The following is a 12886-nucleotide window of genomic DNA, read 5'->3' as shown; positions in this document are numbered from 1 at the left end:
TATATATTAGGAGGATGGATATAGGGATTTAATAAATATGCTGAATTGCATAATCCTTTCCTTTCCATCTAGGCACAACTAGGCACTCCTATCCCTGTAGCTATTCTCTCGGAACTGCAAGTATTTTCATTGTCGAGAATGCTGTTGTCGAGGTGCTATTTCTTAGAGGAGACACTGGGTGTGCTTAGCATGCTGAAGCAATCACAACAGCTGGTGCTTACCCACTGTTCACTATGGGCTGGGTAGCCACTGTTGCAACAACTCCATTAAGTGAGTTCTATTTTATTCCCATCGTACGGCTGAGCAAACTGAGACACAGGGAGGTTAAGTAACAGGCCAAACAAGCAAGGAGGAGACCCAGGATTTCAATCTAAGCAGCCTGGTGTAAGTTTATGAATCATCATGGTTGCAAAGTCCAGATTATCTAAAGCAAAACTAATGTGACGCTTGTCACAAAATGTGGTAACTAAACCTGGTGCTGTGATGTCACAGAAACCAGACCGGAACATCATCGCAAACTCTCCTGCTTCAAGTAGCACCAGACCACCAGCATAAAAGCTCCCTTTCTAAACTCAAAAAGTGAAAGTACAGCATGTGAACCCTACAAATACTGTCACCTACTCACTCCCGCTGTAGGCTTGTTTTAGGAAAACCTTTCATTCTTTGATTTGACCTGGTTGAGGTATAGTCTTTAGCAGCACAGAGGTAATCATGATTTAGAAAGACTGGAGTAGAGCCTCCCAGTATGAGGAGTTGAACCAGGAGAGCTCTGTCATCACCCCAATCAATATTCCTCCTTGTCAGCAGCAACCCCAGACTGGTAGAGACATTTTTTCCTCCGAATTCAGTTCAGCATCAAAGTCCTAAATGATGCATAGAATTCTGCGGCCAGCCCTCTAGGCTTAAATGTTATAATCAGAGGCAGAGCAGGCGCCTTCACCTCACAGAGTGTGGAGAGGAGCCACAGGCTAAGGGTCTGACTTTTTCTTTTTTAGAAGGGCAGCACAAACATGCCTCTGAAAAGGCTTTCACAGTCCCCCACTGTGAATAGAATTTCTGTGACTCTGAAGCTTCTGGGGGCAGACTATACAAAATACATTTTTTTTCCTCCACACTTCTGTTCTTCTAGGCTTGCCAGGAAGACTTAATAAAAGTCCATAGGCGGTCCTAGGAACTGAATTGAAAAGAGGAGCTTAAAGATGGTTTATTTCTTGTTGAGTATGGAATGGTCCTCAGCTTTCAAGAATACCATGTTAAGGTTTGTTTCCTACTTCCACAAATGTTGGCATTTCTGCATTTCATCTTATATTTCAAGGAATATAATTAATGGGATTTGGTGAAAGCAAGGAGTAAGATTGTTAATTAGACAAAAAAAATTAGGCATACCATTCTGCAGTACTGTTTGTTAACTTGGTGCTTGCCAATTTGGTGACTGATTGTGTTCTTCCTAAAATTCCTGTGTTGAAGTCCTAAGCCCCACTGTGATGATATTTAGAGATGAGGCCTTTGGGAAATAATTAGGTTCAGAGGAGGTCATGGGGGATTAGTGCCCTTGTAGGAAGAGACACCAGAGAGCTCTCTCTCTTCTTTTTCTCTCTTTTTCACTCGCATGCACTCAGGAAAGGCCATGTGAGGATAGAGTGAGAAGGCAGCTGTCTGTAACCCAAGGAAGGAGCCCTTATCGTAACCTGACTCTGCTGGCACCTTGATATTGGACTTCCAGTCTCCAGAACTGTGAGAAATAAATGGCAACCTGAGCTGACAAAGATAGTGTTTTGATCACTCACTCATATTTCTGCCTATTGAATGAATTTTTAACCAACACTCTCTCGATTTTGCTAAGAAAGTTTTATTTTCTGCTTCAATACACTGATTTGAAAACCAACCTTGTACTGGTAGTGTCAGTATGACCATAAGTTTGTGGCCCAGCGTGAGAGGGTTTTAAATAGACAGTCATTATGACAATTATTCCTGACCTTGGCTCCCATTGTGTGTATACTCTCCACTCACAAATGAACTTGTCCTTTACTGCACATTACCTTAAATGTCTTATGACATCTTAGTTTTTTGTTTCAGTTTGTGTGTTTATATATTTTGACATATGTGACCATAGCAGTTTGCCTTTGATTGTCTAGAAAACTGGAAATCGTAATTGTCTTTAATCAAAGCTTAGCAACACTGAAAAGCTGTTCTACAAAGAAACATTATAACCCTAAATAATTTTGTTATTAGAGAATTAAAAGTAAAGGAAGTTTGTACTCATAGGGTGAAGGGAAAAAAAAAAGAAAAAGAACTAGAGAGGAGAAAAAAGATGAAATAGAAAACAAAAGCAATGAAGAAAGCAAAACAAAAAAGAAGAAAGAGTAAGAAATTCAAATACCTGATGCTTTAAAATGATGAACAAAATTGATAAACTTTTTGAGAATTATTAAGAATAAAAGAATGCAAGCGGGAATATACAATGCCATGAACAGGAGAGGTGACATGAATACGGGCACAGGTGCATTTAAAGTGTTATAAGAGAATACTACATTCAACTCTATGACAATAAATTTGAAAATCTAGACACTTCCTAGCAAAATATAAATCACAAAAATTGATTCAATAGAAGTAGCACACTTGACTTGTCTGATAAATCTAGAAGATGTTGAAAACTGAGTAAAGATCCAGCATAGAAAAAAACTATCAGGGAGTTCCAGCTGAATTATATCTCTCCTTAAAGAATAGATGATACTTGTGTTACTTAATTTATTCCAAGTTGTAGAAAAGATTGATAAGCCCAGTGAAATGTATAAAGCCAGAATAAACTTAAATATCAAAATCTGATAGAGAGAAGATGAAAGATGGTTATAGACTAATCTCTTGTAGAAACCTAGAAGGGAAGCTTCCAAGTAAAATGTGAATAAATAGAATTTTGCATGGTTAATTTCCAGAATGCAAGAATGGCTCGATATCAGAAAAATATAATATGTAATATATTAATAAATGAAGAAAAATCCTATGATATAAGTAGATACTGACAGGCATTTGATAAAATTACACACCAATTCTTAATAAAAACACTGAGTAAAATAAGAGTCTTTTGAAACTACCTATAATAAAGACTACTTTTAAAAAGTAACAATTATTCTAAACATTAAAACGTTTTAGATTAAAATTAACAACCTGAGATACTGGCTATCACCCTTACACAATACAATCCTGGAGAGTCTAGGTAATGCAGTAAGAGAAGAATAATAAAATAACTGCTTTAAACTCTAAAAATAGAACATTAAACATTAAAAAACATTAAAAACTTACTCTTTTTTGTTAATATAAATATATGCCCAGAAGATCTAAGGAACTCTAGTAAAAATGACATACTTGGATTAATAAGATAATTTTATAAGTTGACTTGATATAAGATAAATTTAGAAAATTACTAGTTTTTCTCTATACTAAAAATTAAAATCTAGAAAGGGAGATGGCAAAATATTTCATTTACAATAGTAACAAAAACAATAAAATTTCAGGAAATAAATTCAACAAATAAGGACCCATATTAAATAGACCATAAAGAAATCATGGAAGAATATAGATCAAGGTCTGAACAAATTGAAAGATGTGTCTTGTACATAGTTGGGAAATTTAATATCATACCTTCCAATTCTCACTAAGTTGACATATTCACTTAATGGAAGTCCACTAAACATCATAGCAGATTTTCTGTGAGGTATGAGAATTGTATATAAAATTCTTTAAAATTTTATGTGGAAGAATAAATTAATGAGACTAGATAAGTAAATTTAAAAAATAAAAAATAGAATAGACTAATAAAAAGGAGTAGTATTAATAGCTCTTAGATTTTTACTACAAATCACTGTAATAAGCAGAATATGATCATAGGAATAGACAAAAAGATCTGTGGAACAGAACTGAAAATACAGATATAGATATAACTTTATATGAAAATACAATATATATTTAATATCTTAAAAATGTAATATTTAATAGATGATGCTAGCTCAACTAGTATCCTTCTGAAAGAAAATTGAGTTGAATTCTTTCTTGTGCCATATATAAAAATAAATTCCTAATGGATTAAAGAAATAAATGCAAAACATAAAATAGTTAAAGTCCTTTAAAAAAATCTAAGGATACAGAATTCCCTCTCAGAATGTCTAATTCAGTTAACAACTTAGCCATAATGGCTCTTCAAATGATATGCCATTTTCTGGATGGCTTTCTCACCCAAAAACATACCAAGTAAATGGACTAAAAGAAGTGATATTTTAATATTATGGTTTCAGGCAAAGACATACCAATTACTAAAAACAGTAGTTTTCAGTCAGAGAGAGCATCGTATATAATAAGTTTGAATTGTGTGTCTTGTTTGGGTAAGCCCAAAATATTTTGCTTTGCATACATCTATTAAGGGAGAGGGATGAGGAGGTAATACCTTCTACATATTTTCAATCTCTCATGCACATATACTATTTCTAAATTTTGAAATGTTGTTTCCCTTTTACACTTATCTAAAAACACTTTTCTGGACAATTTGAACATGAGGTAATCATGAACCTCCCCAAAGTTTTAAAAATTGGTGAAAACAATGAGAAAGAAAGAGGAAAAAACAAAGTCCAAAACATAATACATTTTATGTGTGAACTGTATTTGCTTTCCAGTTGTTTATTACTTATGCATACTTGCTTTCATTGTTTAATTAGCACATTTTTCTATCTATGAAAATTATTTGGGTATCTCCTGAGCCATGATGAAATGCATCATAATTTTTCTTCTTAAAATTAGTGGAAATATTTTTTTATTGTGGTAGAAAACACACAATGTGAAATCTACCCTCTTAATAAAGTTTTAAGTGTATAGTACAATATTATTAACTATATGCACATCGTTGTGCAGCACACCTCTAGAACTTTTTCATTTTGCTTGACTGAAACTATACTCTTTGAACAATACTCCCCAATTCCTCCTGCTTCCAGCTCCTGACAACCTCCATTCTACTATCTGCTTCTATGAGTTGAAATATTTTTAATTTAACGGCGCTTTAGCTCGTGGCAGGATTTTAAAACAAATTTAAGTTTGTAAAGTAAGAAACAGGCTTATACATACAATACAAGTAGGAGAGAGGGTAAGGTAGAACAATGTTCTTACTATTAACTGTAAACTCAGAAGCTAGAAGAGAAAAGTGGGACATATTTACCAATTTAAAGTTTATGTTTAGAAAAGATACCATACCCATGGACAAAGGATTGACTTAATGACAATACTTGCAACATAGATGACAAAGAGCTATCATCCATAATATATAAAGAACTCTTACAAGTTTACAAGTGAAAGGACTAGCCATACAGCAACAACAGATGGGCAGAATAAGAATATACTATTTCTGGAGAAGCCGATTCAAATGGTCAACAAACACATGCAAATACACTTAAATTTGCCAGCAGAGAGGAAGATACAAATTAGAGTAAACATGAGCTATCCATTGCACTTATTCCAATGACAAAAGTTGAGAAAGTGAAACCCAGTGCTGGTGAGCATTTGGAGAGAAGATTCTCTCCTATATTGTTGAAACTGTGAATCATGATATCTTCTAGGAAAATAATTATTAAAAAGACAATGCATCATTTTTTCAACATTCACTCTTGGAATCTATCCCACATAAATAAAAGCACCAGTATGAAAGGGTTTGTGTCCAATGCTTATATTAACTCATTGTGTATTCAGCAAAAGTTAAAAACCAAGGAAGCGACTATCAATATGAAAACTTGAATTTTCACACCTGCACTATGAATGTTACTGAGCCTGTGTTGCGTTTAAGCTATATTAGTTGACCTGAAGAAATTTCCACAGTCATTGTGGAATGAAAAAACCATGATGCAAAAGAATGTGCGTGATGCAATCTTATTTTTGTTTGTAAAGCCGTAACCTTTATGTTTGTGCACCAATGCGTATGCATGAATATATATGTAGGTATATGTGCGTTTATACATGTTTGTATATGATTAAGTGTACATGGAGAAAAATACAGGTGGACATATTCTAAGTTTTTAACGTAGGTTAATTCAGAACAGGGCTGAGTGGGATGTAATTTGTAATGAAAGAAGGGAAAGAGATGGGAAAGGAGGAGGAAGCAAAAAGGAAAAATATAGATTGTGATTTTAAAAAGTGCCTGTGGCGTCCAGCAAGGATGCTTCTCGCTGTAGTTAGCAGATAGCGCTGACTTAAGTGGCTTACACAATGAGTATATGTGTTCTTTCCTATAACAGGAAGTGTTGAAGTAGGGTAGACCCAGTTTGATTAATTCCAGGGGTAAATTATGTTATCAAGGAAACAGATATGTTTTGTCTTTCTAATCTGTCATCCCCAGGATGTTCGCTATGTTCTTGTCTACTTCTCCCCCAAACTCCAGGCGTCACAGGTAGTCACAATCATGTCCACGCTTCATGTTTTGTTGTTGTTGTTGTTGTTAAATTTTTTATTATGTTATGTTAGTCGCCATACAGTGCATCATTAGTTTTTGATGTAGTGTTCCATGATTCATTTGTTTATTTTTAAAAATGAAGAAACCTATCCCAGAGGCCTGCCCCAACATCGATGACCAGTAGGGGCTGTGGAATGTCCAGTACTGGTTATACTGACCAGATTGACCTTAGGCTTGGGATGGGAACCTTGTTTCTGAAGGCTGGACCCCTGAATAAAACTGTGTTTCTATTTGCAAGGAAGCAGAGAGAAAAGGCTATTAGGCAAGCAATAGTGCCTGCTACATACAACTTTATCCAACATGTATTGACAGAGAAATGTATGTGCTTGTATATTATATGAAGCCATTCATGCAATTAAATTTCAAAAAGAAAGCATACGTCCTCACTGAAGAAACAAAATCATAGCAGCTGTTCAATGTGGAATTTTAGAAATGCAGTACAAGGGCCTCTTTCTGGAGCTTTCAAATTTCAACCCAAATGGAAGAAATTTGCTAGAGAACATGAAACTCCACCACCGTGAGAAATAACACTACAATGTTTTTGTGTCACTTAAGTATTTAAGAGGTTAACCTTTTGCTCCACCCTTAAGCAAGCCATTAATCTTCAAACAATACAGATGGGTTTTTTTTCTTTGTTTCCCCCTTTTTAATTTGCTGAAGGACATCTTGGTAGTCTCACCCATCCCTATGCAGTGTGTAGGATTATGCTTTGTGAACCTATTGTGTTGACTTTTAAGATAAGAGCTCTTAAGGATTTTTAAACCATCAAGCAGTATCCATCAGAACAAATAAATGAAAGATTACTCTATTCTTTTCAGGCAGGATACATTCTGTGACCTATCTTTTCCGTGACCTACAAGGCTTTAGGAGAAGAGCTTCCAGAGTTTTATTGGCAATGCCACTATTAGAAGGACTTCCCTCTCTCTTCCAAGCTCTTTGGGGGTCAGTCTTAAAGCGAGCATTAAGTGAATGGCTAATGGAATTAAGGGTATAATAATAGAAGGATATAGTGAGACAATTGTATTAACAAGAAATAAATCATGTTGAATGTAAGGTAAGTGTTTTTTAATTGATTGATGGGAAGGATGCTCCACAGGTTTTGTCGGGGACTAACAGCCATTTACCTCCCCATCTATAGTAAAAAGCCAAAATGCAGAAAAAAAGATAAGAAAATTATGCAGTGGGAAGATAAATTATTCAGAGAAGATGGCCATTTTTGTGCTGACATCACTAATGTGAAAAGGCATTAAATCTTTGACACTATTTCATTCCCTAGGAGCTGTGGGGCTAAAGCAACATTTTGTAGACATAAAAACTGAAATGTCTACTCCTAAAGCTTTCCTCTGTGCCATGAACAGCTTCCAAGGTGACTGGATACCTGAAGAAATAGCTCGTTCTGTACTTTCCAAGTTGAGTGACAATCTCGCACTTTGCAAGTTAGCCTCTTGTCTATATTATTACAACAACCTAGCTGTCAGTATTTTCCAGAGTCACATGGGGGACATTTTAAAGTACTATTGGATAGAGAAAAATTTTGCTGAATTTCATAACTCAATGCTTTTTATTTTACTCTCCCAGTTACCAAGTTCCCTCTTTGAGTTTAGCTCCTCTTATAACCTACATAATCCTCTTTCTCTGCAGCTATTCTTACTACTTAGTTACTAGGACAGCCCATGTCAGACCAGCGATTCTCTAGAGACTTCTTCCTGTAAGTCGGATGTGAAGGAGAGTAGGTGGATTCAATCTGTGTGTGGTCAGGGGCTATGCTTCTTGCTACAACTACTTTAAATCTTCCCCTGTTCCTTAATCATGATTTTTCTACTGCCTTTGGTTACTTTATTAACTAGGTTTATAAACTGTAATCCAGGAAACTTTCTTCATAATGTTAGAAACAACACATAATACATAACAACAAAGAAACCTGGCTTTTGTCAATAGCTCCAAATTTTGCCGTTTCTGAATTTTTAGGGAGCTTTATCCATTGTAAATTATTTGGTCTTTTTTCCCACCTTCTTCTTCTTTTTCTGTTGTTGGAAGGGAGTAGAGCTGGTAATTACTGGATACCTGCTATGAGCCAGGCACCATATTAAGCCTTTCAGATACATTATTTAAATTTATTCTCTACAATCATTCTTTGTAGTAACTATTAACATCATTTCACCAATAAGGAAATCAAGGCTTAGAGGGATTAAATATTTTCTCCAAACTCACATTGCTAATTAGTCATAAGGGATGGTATTGCTGTTGAGTGGAAGTGTAATTGGAAGTGGAAGTGTTGGTTTCTCTGAAGTAGATGTTAAGGAGAAGTTTGAGGTGCATAGTATTTACTAGGGTGAAAGGAAAGGAGAGAAAGTAGGATGGGGCAGAGGAAGTAGTCAAATCCCAATGTTAGCCCAACAACACTTTGGACAACCCAATGAGGAACTTCTGAGCAAACATCCCATCTGAGCATCGTGCAATGGGCTGGAATGGGCAAGCCTTTATTCTCTCACCTTGCTCAGTCAGGCTGCTCCAGGAAGGACATGACCTCCTGCAAGGAGGCATGAAAAGCTCCGGGAAGGAACTGAGTAGGAGACAGCAAGTCCTTCCTGGAAAGAAGTTCTGAACAGCACATCTCTGTATCTATCATACAAATAACTTCATGGTTTCTATATTGGACAGTACAAAACGGACTAGTAAATGGTTTCTTTTGTCATTGTTTTTGATTGTGTTATCCAGTGGGATAGGGGATATATGATGGGTGAATTTGGATAAACAATGCAAGTTTAGATTCCTTGTTAATAAGACTGTACTCTACATGTGCCCTTACCTCATTTTCTCCTAAACGAGTTGGGCAGTTTTACTGATTTTGTGTCCAAAGACCAATGATGGTTCCAACTATCCCTCCTGATGTCTATTTCTTTCCATTGCAGAGATCAAGCTGACTGAATTTACCTTTGTCTGGCATCACTTACTCTTCCACATTTTTTGAATACTCAGTCTTCTTCTTTGCTGGCCCAGTTCTCTCTGTCTTATATATTTACTGATCTAAAAATTAGCCTATAGTTTTTGTTCGATTGCCTTTCATTCCCATTACACATTTTAGCCAATAAGAACATTAATTTTAAAATATCTAGTGTGCTCTCCCAACTTCTTATGTATAGTGGCCTATGTATAAAATAAGCCTGTTTATCTAGTTCTTTTTGAACAAAATTTCATTTTGAATTCATCTTCAATGTACCTTCCCGTTAATTTCCCTTCAGCCAGCATTTTGACCAGGTTAACATGACAGGATCATCACAGTTCATCCTATCGATATCTTCTGTGAAATAAGGCAGGACTCATACTTCAAGTTGCAGGTTCTTCAAGGTTCACTACTTGCTTAATCTGAGATACTGTTTATAATTACTTTCTAGAAATTTGATTGGTTGCTGTAGCCCATTGTGAAAATAAATACAGGAAACCTCATTTCAAGTGGAGTGGGGAAGCCCTTATGGGGAGCTCTGACATACATACCACTCATTGAAGCCTGTATAACCCAGCAGGAAAAAGGAAGGTAATGTCAACAAGGGAGGGCACTTTTTACATAGAATTTATATCCTTTCTTTAAGAAAAGGAAGGAAGAGCCCACTCTGTCCTAGCAACAAGGCACTAACCACTGCTTGCAGCCAATGAGAAATTATCTTAACTTCAAACTCTTGTTCTTCTCCAATTAACTTGTTCAGAACAGCCACCCATATTTTCTCCTAAAACCTGGTAAAAGCTGACCTTCCCTTTGTCTCTTTAGGCTTGCCTATGGTTTGCCATAGCTTGCTTGTCCTCAATTGCAGTTTCTCTGCTATTTCCAAATACACTCTTTTTTTTTTTTTTTTTTACTCAAATAAAATTGCTCTTTTGTTTAAAGTTAGTATCATCGACCTGTTTTGTGGTTGGTATTCTTGTTTAAAGCATCCACCAAGTTTACATAAAGTTTGTTATTTCCTTGTCAGAGTTCTTTTAACACTAATAATCACAATGCCTGTCTTGCTAACTCAACATTCTTTCTTTAGAGTATGTTCCTTCTCTCTTGTGTCTTCTCGGAATACACTTGTGGTGGGAAGATTGGCAACTTCCCTTCCCAGCTCCATCATAGTTAAATTCTGAATGAAATGGATGTAATCATCTTGATCCATTCCCAGGATAACAAATGACATTTATGACTAATGTAGTACTATATGATTATTGTAGGATTCAGGTAAATAAGGAAAGAAATTAAAACTCTTGTACATAATAATGAGAGAACACTGGGGCGCCTGGGTGGCACAGCAGTTAAGCGTCTGCCTTCAGCTCAGGGCGTGATCCCGGAGTTCTGGGATTGAGCCCCACATCGGGCTCCTCCACTATGAGCCCGCTTCTTCCTCTCCCACTCCCCCTGCTTGTGTTCCCTCTCTCGCTGGCTGTTTCTATCTCTGTCGAATAAATAAATAAAATCTTTAAAAAAAAATAATGAGAGAACACTGATTCTAAAGGTAGAATTGACTTTTCGCTAGTGAGGAAAGTTTCATTTCTGTTTGGGTTTAGACCAGTGTTTTTCAACATTCATATTATTGACGTTTTGGGCAAGATAATTTTTTATTAGGAAGCAGGGCTCTCCTGTACATTAGGATGTTTAGCATCATCTTTGGCCTCTACTACTAGATGCCAGCAGGAACCTCCCCTTGCCCCATGCCAAGTGGGGCAACCACAAATGTCTCCAGACATTGTCAGTTGCCCCTGAGGTACAAGATTGCCCCAGATTAAAAACCACTGGCATGGACAATACTTCTCAGTGATGGTGGTTAGGGGAGAGGTACAAATGAAAGATTGTTGAGTGATTTGTTTAAAGAACTTGGGGAAGAGAAGGGAGGCCCAAGTCTGGAGTAGGGGGTGTTGTCCATAGAGAATTTTCCTTCTCTCATAAAGGTCTAAGTCTTAAGGTACCATCCAGCTGGAAATTCAAATGAAAGTTCAAGTGTACTAGAACTTTAATCTCTACTTTCCTACACTGTAATTATTTTCTGAAACTTTCTTAACATTTCAATAAAGGTATTTGCATTTCCCTGAATAGGTAGCACAAGGTCTTAGAAACAGTGAATGCAAATATGAGAAGGGATTCATGAGTTCCATTAGGGAGGGGGCCCCAATCCTAAACCAGTCAACTATGGTCAAAGGGGGTTGCTCTTTGTATCATGCAAGTTTCTTTTGCAGCCATGTGGCTGAGGAGAAAGAGCAGCAGTTCCTGGAATGATTATAATATTACCTTGAATTTATTGGGTGCTTACTATACTCCAGGCAACATATAAATTATTTTACCTGTATCAGGTATATTTTAAGGAAGGTACTGTTTTTAATCCCTCAATATTATAGAAAGAAAACAAGCTCAGAGATAGTAGACATTTTGTCTTGTTATTTAGGCAAGATATGATAGAACTGAGATTTGAGGCAACCTGGCACTATGGCCGATGATCTAGGCTCCTCTCGAGAAGGTGATGAAGTGGTGCTGGGCAGAACATCCCATTAGAGTCCATTACACACACAGACCCCTAGTCCTAGGTTATACTAGAAGTCCTGCATTATCTCAAATACAATGGTAACTTCCAAAGAGGTCTAATCATTGAATACTTTTAAAAAATTCATTATTAATTCATTATTAATGAAATTCATATGCATGTATTAGATATAATATTTTTGACTTAAAAAGCTAAATACAAGTATAGGTATTTGGTTATGTGTAGTTATCTTGTGTAAAATAGTATCTTAATATTATAATGGTAACTCTGACATGCTAATAACAAAAAGGGAAGAGGAAAATCTGGAGAGAGGATGAAGACAGAGAAATTTTTTGTTCCAATTGTTGGTCTTCAATGGGTTTCCCTCCTTTCTATTATCTTCCTTAGATGTTAAAAAAAAATCACATGGGGTGCCTGGGTGGCTCAGTTGGTTAAGCATCTGCCTTTGGCTCAGGGTCATGATCTCAGGGTCCTGGGATTGAGTCTCACATCTGCTCAGCAGGGAGTCTGCTTCTCCCTCCCCCTTGCTCTGTCTCTGTCTCTCTCTCTAATAAGTAAATAAATAAATAAATAAAATAAAATCTTAAAAAAAGATCACAAAACTTACCTTCCAAGAACAGGAGATGATCTCTGTCAACTGGCTTTCAGCCATGGTGTTTTAAGGTCCTCTACCAATTGGTACCTGCCATTTCTGATACTGTCATTATTTCCCACCAGGTAAAGTTCTTTGAGATATTACTTGCACCTTCGACATATGTTTCTAGTCTTAGAGCCAATCGACAGGCTGTTGATCTAATATAGAGCCATTTCTCCACTCTTCCATTCTCCATATTCCATTGCCAACATCTGCCTTCAATTTGACCTTGGACTGTAGCCTATGAATCCTTGTTTTCTA

The sequence above is a fragment of the Ursus maritimus genome, unplaced genomic scaffold (assembly GCF_017311325.1).
Source record: "Ursus maritimus isolate PB19 unplaced genomic scaffold, ASM1731132v1 scaffold_8, whole genome shotgun sequence".
Taxonomy (NCBI): Eukaryota; Metazoa; Chordata; class Mammalia; order Carnivora; family Ursidae; genus Ursus; species Ursus maritimus.
Note: the sequence above shows the minus strand (reverse complement) of the source record.